Genomic DNA, 9176 nt, shown 5'->3' with positions numbered 1-9176 from the left:
TGAACTTTAATTATTTAAGGATTTTGAATAATTGATGAAGTTTTCTCCCCTATCTTATTTTACTCACTCTGTATTATTGGAGACTGGTTTAAAATGTTCAGTGCTCATGCGACAAGGAACCTGGGGCGACTTTTGTTCAATTTATTTCACAGCAAAAATAGTCTCCAAAATAATGTTTCCACCCTTGCTCGAACCAGAGACCTTTCGCGTGTATGGCAAACGTGATAACCACAACACTACAGTTAAAGTAATCTTAGGTATAAAACCAGAGCTTTAACCTACAGTGCTGGCCGATACTTCAGGAGCTGGTTTTACGAGAATAGAATGATGGTGCTATATTTCGGAAGGCTGTGAGTTTGGCAGGAATTGATCTCGTGTTTCACAGACTTTACACATCGGAACAGGAGATGGCCATTGAGCAGCGAGTGGTTAGGATCTGGAATGCACGGCTTGAAAGGGCGGTCGAGGCAGATTCAATCTTATCTTTCAGACGGGAGTTGGATAAGGGTCTGAAGGAAAAACAATTGCAGAGCTACAGAGAAAGAGCGGGGGAGTGGGACTCGCTGAGAGTCGGCACGGGCTCGATTGGCCGAATGGCCTTCCGTGCTGTAACCATTCCATGATTCGATAAGTTAGTGACACATATCATAGTGTGGGTGGGAGCACAACATTGCAAAGGGACATGGATTGAGTCGGCAAAACTCAAGGCATCTGATTCAGGAGATTCGTGGTGCGGTGAAATTTCGGAGTTCAATGACTTTGAAAGGAACATTTTTGTTTTGTGCCCTTTCGGTCAGAGGTTTTCCATGAAAGCAACATTAAATGAAAAGAAATTCAATCGCCCAACGTGGGGCTCGAACCCACGACCCTGAGATTAAGAGTCTCATGCTCTACCGACTGAGCTAGCCAGGCTTCTACCCAACGCAGGTTTTTATCACTCATTGCAGTCAGGTTGCCTGTTGGCTCCGCCCCAGATGTTGAATCTTGCTGTTGAAGAACTGCCAGGGTCTTCTTGAATGGTGGACCAGGCTCGAGGGGACGAATAGCCAACTCCGGCCCCGAATTCTTACGTGTTTATGATTAGCTCCTTCAGGGTAAACGAGCCAAAGAAGTACAGCGGAAACGTTAAAAGGACACCCTGAAAGTCTCCCTGGTAATGTGCGACATCACCACTGACACCTGGGAGACCCTGGCCGCAGACGCGCGAGGTGGAGAAAGTCCATCCGATGGGGCGTTGAGCTCTTTGGGTCTTGACGCAAGGAGCATGAAGAGACCAAGCGCAGGCAGCGGAAGGAGCACGCGGCAAACCAGTCCCACCGACCCCTTCCCTCGACGTCTGTCTGTCCCACCTGTAACAGGGTCTGTGGCTCTCCTATCGGAATGTTCAGCCATCAAAGGACTCACTTTTGGATGGAAGCAAGTCCTCCTCGATCCTGAGAGACTTCCTCTGATGGTGTCTATGATTTGCGGTACACTGCGGAAACATCTCCACTTTCAGCACCAGATTACCAGAATTAAACCCAATGGCATCGGCACAAAAGCTCCTCATCTGCTCAGAGCAAAATATATCATATGTCAATCGAATTTTATGAATTAATTAATGGTGTTTAAATCAATGGTTCTTTTTTTTTTGCATAGGAGATGCATAAAGATGTGTAAAATAGATGAACTATTTTTTTATAAGGTTTTGAATTAAAAGTACAATTTCCCTGATCGCAAATCGAACCGGGGCCGCGGCGGTGAGAGTGCTAAATCCTAACCACGAGACCATCAGGAAACCCAGTTTGGACACAGAAGCAGTGGTTTTGTCGAGGTTTACATCGAGCAGCTCCGTAACACAGGACTCTGTGCTCACGGGCTGTTACGAGGCACACACACATCACCTGTTGCTGGAGGGCTATCAACTCAATCAAAGTGACCACGACGTGATTTGAACACGTAATCTTCGGATCTGAAGTCAGACACAATACCGTTGCTCCATCAGACCCACACAGTGAACTGGAGATGTTTGTCTATATGAAGGTTCTGTAATACAAGGGGCTTTAAAATCTCCGCCCATTCCCACCAGGTATCACAAGCAGCGCTCACCTGACAGGCACCGTATAGTTTCTTCTTAAACTTTTCTTTTGCTTTCACGGGAAACCATCATAAATTAACCCCTCACCTTCTTTTGCACAATCAAACAAATGCTAACTCAGGAACAGTCCATACTTCAATCATTTGTCTTGTGCTTTGCATCTTAACTCGAAAACCATATCCCATTTTACTCACTGTATTGTAGATTTCTGGTTCAAAATCTTTATTGCCGATGACAACACGAATCTGGGGCAACTTTTATCAAATTTAACAGCACCGGTTATTCCTACCGTGCACACAAAATATAATCAGTAGTGAAGATAAAATCCCACCGTGCGTATTTTCAGATTCAACGCAGCAGCATTTCAAATAAATTTTACACTGAAAAGATGTTCAAGTGTTGCTTGTATTTGTGTCTTTAATTAAACTTTGTGGCGGCTGACTCCCATTCATGCCACTGCTGAATAAGAACGGAGTGTTTACATTGACTAGACTGCACTGCCCCTGATATTTGTGAGCTCATCCTTTATATTCAGTGCTTTCTCGCCCTTTGATGGGCTGCAGTGTAGCGGATATCACGTTGGCCTCACATCGAGTACTGTTGAGGGGGATGACTCATCAGGGGAGGGCAGCAGCAGCCAAGTTCATGGCACCATGGCTGGCTCTGCTGCACAGAAGGGCAGGAAAAAGAGTGGGACAGCGATAGTAATAGGGATTCGATTGTAAGGTGAATAGATATGCGTTTCTGCGGCCGCAACCGAGACTCCAGGATGGTATGTTGCCTCACTGGTGCAACGGTCAAGGATGTCTTGGAGCGGGTGCAGGACATTCTGAAAATGGAGGGTGAACAGCCAGTTGTAGTGGTGCATATTGGTACCAAAGATTTAGGTAAAAAAAAGGGATGAGGTCCTACGAGATGAATTTAAAGAGCTAGAAGCTAAATTAAAAAGTAGGACCTCAAAAGTAGTAATCTCGGGATTGCTACCAATGCCACGTGCTAGTCAGAGGAGAAATCGCAGGATAGCTCAGATGAATACGTGGCTTGAGCAGTGGTGCAGCAGGGAGGGATTCAAATTCCTGGGGCATTGGAACCGGTACTGGGGGAGTTGGGACCAGTACAAACCAGACGGTCTGCACCTGGGAAGGTCCGGAACCAAAGTCCTAGGGGGGAGTGTTTGCTAGTGCTGTTGGGGAGGAGTTAAACTAATATGGCAGGGGGATGGGAACCAATGCAGGGAGACAGAGGGAAACAAAATGGAGACAGATTCAAAAGACAGAATGGAGATGAGTAAAAGTGGAGGGCAGAGAAACACAAGGCAAAAACCAAAAAGGGCCACTGTACATCAAAATTCTAAAAGGTCAAAGTGTAATAAAAAGGCAAGCCTGAAAGCTCGGTGCCTCAATGCGAGGAGTATTCGAAACGCAGCAGAGGTCTCTGAGCTAGAGTGGTTGAGAGCGCAGATAAACAGGACGCCAAGAAAGAATGCAAAAGGCAGGAGGTAACAGAGCAGAGTAGCACTGGGGTAAGTGTAAACCAGAAGGTGATAGGAAGGGACAATATGTATGAATATAAAGGGGCTGCAGGAGGGGTCAAAACTAAAAATCATGGATTAAAAACTAGTATTAAATACTTTACCTAAATGCACACAGCATTCAAAATATAGTAAATGCGTTGATGGCACAAATCATGACAAATAGGTATGATTTGGTGGCCATTACAGAAACGTGGTTGCAGGGTGGCGAAGACTGGGAATTAAACATACAGGGGTAGCTGACAATTCGGAAAGATAGACAAGAAGGGAAAGGAGGTGGGGTAGCTCTGTTAATAAAGGATGATATCAGGGCAGTTGTGAGAGATGATATTGGCTCTAATGAACAAAATGTTGAATCATTGTGGGTGGAGATTAGAGACAGTAAGGGGAAAAAGTCACTGGTGGGCCTAGTTTATCGGCGCCGAAATAATAACTTGACGGTGGGGCGGGCAATAATCAAGGGAATAATGGAGGCATGTGAAAAAGGAACGGCAGTAACCATGGGGGATTTTAACCTACATATTGATTGGTCAATTCAAATCGCACGGGGTAGCCTGGAGGTGGAATTCATAGAATGCATAAAGGATTGTTTCTGAGAACAATATGTTACAGAACCTACAAGGGAGCAAGCTATCTTAGATCTGGTCCTGTGCAATGAGACAGGAATAATAAACGATCTCCTAGAAAAAGATCCTCTCGGAATGAGTGATCACAGTTTGGTTGAATTTGTAATATAGATTGAGGGTGAGGAAGTAATGTCTCAAACGAGCATACAATGCGAAAACAAAGGGGACTACAGTGGGATTAGGGCAGAGTTGGCTAAAGTAGACTGGGAACACAGACTAAACGGTGACACAATTGAGGTACAGCAGAGGACTTTGAAGGAGCTCTTTCATAGTGCACAACAAAAATATATTCCAGTGAAAAAGAAGGGCAGTAAGAGAAGGGATAACCTGTCGTGGATAACCAAGGAAATAAAGGAGAGTATCAAATTAAAAACCAATGCGTATAAGGTGGCCAAGGTTAGTGGAAAACTAGAAGATTGGGAAAAAGTTAAACGACAGCAAACAATGATTAAGAAAGCAATAAAGAAAGGAAAGATAGATTACGAAATTAAACTTGCGCAAAACATAAAAACAGATATTAAAAGCTTTTACCGATATATAAAATGGCAAAGAGTGACTAAAGTAAATGTTGGTCCCTCAGAAGATGAGAAGGGGGATTTAATAATGGGAAATGTGGAAATGGCTGAGATCTTAAACAATTATTTTGCTTCGGTCTTCACAGTGGAAATTACAAAAACCATGCCAGAAATTGCTGGTCACAGGAATGTGGGAAGGGAGGACCTTGAGACAATCACTATCACTAGGCGTGTAGTGCTGGACAGGTTAATGGGACTCAAGGTAGACAAGTTCCCTGGTCCTGATGAAATGCATCCCAGGGTATTAAAAGAGATGGCGGAAGTTATAGCAGATGCATTCGTAATAATCTTCCAAAATTCTCTGGACTCTGGGGAGGTACCAGCGGATTGGAAAGCAGCTAATGTTACGCCTCTGTTTAAAAAAGGGGGCAGACAAAATGCAGGTAACAATAGGCCGGGTAGTTTAACATCTGTCGTGGGGAAAATGTTTTAAACTATCATTAAGGAAGAAATAGCGGGACATCGAGATAGGCTTAGTGCACTCAAGCAGACACAGCATGGATTCATGAAGGGGAAATCATGTTTAACTAATTTACTGGAATTCTTTGAGGATATAACGAGCATGGTGGATAGAGGTGTACCGATGGATGTGGTGTATTTATATTTCCAAAAGGCTTTCGATAAGGTACCACACAAAAGGTTACGTCCGAAGATAGAGGTACGCGGAGTCAGAGGATATGTATTAGCATGGATCGAGATTTGGCTGGCGAACAGAAAGCAGAGAGTCGGGATAAATAGGTGCTTTTCAGGTTGGAAATCGGTGGTTAGTGGTGTGCCACAGGGATCGGTGCTGGGACCACAACTGTTTGCAATATACATAGATGACCTGGAAGAGGGGACAGAGTGTAGTGTAAAAGAATTTGCAGATGACACAAAGATTAGTGGGAAAGCCAGTTGTATAGAGGACACAGAGAGGCTGCAAAGAGATTTGGATAGGTTAAGCGAATGGGCTAAGGTTTGGCAGATGGAATACAATGTCGGAAAGTGTGAGGTCATCCACCTTCGGAAAAAAAACAGTAAAAGGGAATATTATTTGAATAGGGAGAAATTACAACATGCTGCGGTGCAGAGGGACCTGGGGGTTCTTGTGCATGAATCCCCAAAAGTTAGTTTGCAAAAGCAGGGAGGTCCTGCTGCAACTGTATAGGGTATGGGTGAGGCCGCACCTGGAGTACTGCGTGCAGTTTTGGTCACCTTACTTAAGGAAGGATATGCTGGCATTGGAGGGGTTACAGAGACGATTCACTCGTTGGTTCCGCAGATGAGGGGGTTATCTAATGATGATAGTTTGAGGAGACTGGGTATTTACTCGGTGGAGTTCAGAAGGATGAGGGGTGATCTCATAGAAACATTTAAAATAATGAAAGGGATAGACAAAATAGAGGCAGAGACGTTGTTTCCACTGGTAGGGGAGACTAGAACTAGGAGGCACAGCCTCAAAATACGGGGGAGCCAATTTAATACCGAGTTGAGAAGGAATTTCTTCTCCCAGAGGTTTGTCAATCTGTGGAATTATCTGCCCAAGGAAGCAGTTGAGGCTAGCTCATTGAATGTATTCAAATCACAGATAGATAGATGTTTAACCACTAAGGGAATTAAGGGTTACGGGAACGGGCGGGTAAGTGGAGCTGAGTCCACGGCCAGATCAGCCATGATCTTGTTGAATGGCGGAGCATGCTCGAGGGGGAAGATGGCCTTCTCCTCTTCCTAATTCTTATGTTTCTTATGTTTCTTATGGAGTAGGCGTCGACTACAACCAAAAACATTTTTGAAAGGACCTGCGTAGTCCTCATGTATGCGTGCCCAAGGCTTGGTGGGCCAGGACCAGGGGCTAAGATGGGCTTTCCTTGGCGCATTAGTCAGCTGGGCAAACGTGTTGCACCTGCGAACACAAAGTTCCAGATCTGCATCTATCCCTGGACACCAAATGTGTGACTTGGCAATTGCCTTCCTCATGACAATGCCCGGGTGCTCATTGTGGAGTTCTCTGATGAACACCTCTCTGCACATCTGGTTTCTACGCAGTTTCCCCACAGTAGGCAATCGGCCTGAATCGAGAGTTCATCCCTGCTCCGGTGAAATAGTTTAACTTCCTCAGGACATGCCCTGTACGTGGCAGCCCAGTCCCAATTCAGGACACATTTCTTGACGAGAGACAATAGCGGGTCTCTATTTGTCCAGACTTTAATCTGCCGGGCTGTCACGGGTGAGCCTTCACTTCCGAATGCTTCAACAGCCATGACCATCTCAGCACCATGCTCGGTAGCCCCCTCAGTGGTGGCGAGTGGGAGCCTGCTGAGTGCATCGGCGCAATTTTTGGTGCCCGATCTGTGCCGAATTGTGTAGTCATAGGCGGCTAACGTTAGTGCCCACCTCGGTATGCGGGCCGATGCATTTGCATTTATGTCCTTGTTGTCGGCCAAAAGGGACGTTAGGGGTTTGTGATCTGTCTCCAGCTCAAATTTCCAGCCAAACAGGTATTGGTGCATTTTCTTTACTGCATATACACATGCGAGCGCTTCCTTTTCTACCATCCCGTATCCCCTTTCTGCCTGGGACAGACTTATGGCTACATATTGGGGCATGCCTGACTGCCCTTGGCTGCCTGGAGAAGTGTGTGATGCTTTAACAATGTTGAATCTCTGTCCCAACCATTGCTTAATACAGTACCTCTTGTCGGTTCAGCTAGTGGCCATGCTCGTGTGGTTTAAATCCCAGTTTCTCATCGCCATTGATACGTCCTTACTGTACAGTGTAAATGCACACGAGGCCCATGCTTCAGAGAAGGTCAGTCTGTGACCTGTCCTTTATTTCTTAGCACTCAAGTTATGGAAGTGAATGGAGCTTCCCCTTTTATACCTGAAGGTCCAGGTTAGGAGTGTCTCCCACAAGTTCATCACATAGTGGTCATTGTTCTCACTGTGTACAACTTAGGTCAGATTATACATGGGTTACAATGCTGATTGAATACATGACAGTCCCGGCCTCACTCACGCTGGAGCTGGGGACGAGCGATCAGTCGATGGGTTGTTTGCGGCTTCGATCTGCTGTTGTGAAGCGAGGCGGAGATGCAGGATCCTTTAATAATCTCTCACAACTCAACTGAAAGCAGCCGGAACGTGCAGCTTTGAGAGGGGCTTTCTGCACCGTCAGGGCTGGAAAAGGGAGGGAGTGAGAGACACTGTGTAGAGTTTGAGTGTGTACAGAACTGTACAGAGAAACCAGCCAGTGTAACAGGGCTGTGAGACACTGTTGATGGTATGGTATTAGGCAGTTCCTCGTATCGAGGATGATTTGTTTCCACTCTAAAAAGGGATGATTTCACAGGTGTTTCGATGAGGGACCTGACAATCTAGGTCCCGAACTACATCCTGAAGGGTGGTAGATGCCTGTGGGTAGATTTTTTAACGTGGGGTGAACGTTGCACACCAGCCACCACACGGGCTTGACAGAGCTTGGTCTTGGTCCAGAGGCAAGGATTACCCAAGACGACCATTGACCAAGCTTTCCTGCATGGACCAATTGTGTACACATGCGCCGACTATCCATCGAACGCAGAATGGGCTGGCCCGTGCTGTCCCTGCGCCCTCGCCTCTATTGAGCCCCGATCACGACGCTCCTGGGCCCCGATCTCTCACCAGTCCTCCGCCCCGATCAAAAATGGAGCAGTCAGAAACAGGACATCAATTAGTCTTTCTTATCTTGGAGACATCAAATATCAACAATGTTATTTGAAATATCAAAATATTAAACTCCAGCCTAGTTGAAGGGTTATTAACATCAGCAGAAACAAACATCAACTTTGTTAATATTGAACCATTAATGTCAATTATTCCATTTTTTCTAATATTTAAATGAACAATGTCGATCTGGTTTCGATCTGGGGATTTTTTGCGTGTTCGGCGAACGTGATAACCACTACACTACAGAAACATTGAGATCGACACACTGCTAGGAACATAACCAGAGCTTTAACCTACACAGCTGGCCGATACTTCAGGAGCTGGTTTTACGAGAATAGAATGAAGGTGCTATATTTAGGAAGGCTGTGAGTGTGGCAGGAATTGATCTCGTGTTTCCCAGACTTTACACATAGGAACAGGAGCGAGTGGTTAGGATCTGGGATGCACGGCTTGAAAGGGAGGTGGAGACAGATGCAATCTTATCTTTCTGATGGGAGTTGGATAAGTGTCTGAAGGAACAACAATTGCAGGGCTCCGGGGAAAGGGCGGGGGAGTGGGACTCGCTGAGAGTCGGTACGGTCTCGACGGGCCAAATGGCCTTCCGTGCTGTAACCATTCCATGATTCGATAAGTTAGTAGCGCATTTCATAGTGTGGGTGGAAGCAGAACATTGCAAAGGACATG

The 9176-nt window shown here is 45.7% G+C and overlaps 1 non-coding gene across 1 annotated transcript; it reads right to left on the bottom strand.

The window, feature by feature from the left end:
- Window positions 1-839: 839 nt before the first annotated feature.
- On the bottom strand, window positions 840-912 carry trnak-cuu (transfer RNA lysine (anticodon CUU)). The gene has a single exon. It is a non-coding gene; the product is annotated as a tRNA-Lys (tRNA).
- Between the last annotated feature and the right edge of the window lie 8264 nt (window positions 913-9176).

This window comes from Pristiophorus japonicus, chromosome 33, assembly GCF_044704955.1.
Source record: "Pristiophorus japonicus isolate sPriJap1 chromosome 33, sPriJap1.hap1, whole genome shotgun sequence".
NCBI classification, from domain to species: Eukaryota; Metazoa; Chordata; class Chondrichthyes; family Pristiophoridae; genus Pristiophorus; species Pristiophorus japonicus.
Note: the sequence above shows the minus strand (reverse complement) of the source record. Positions and strands in the feature narration are given on the sequence as shown.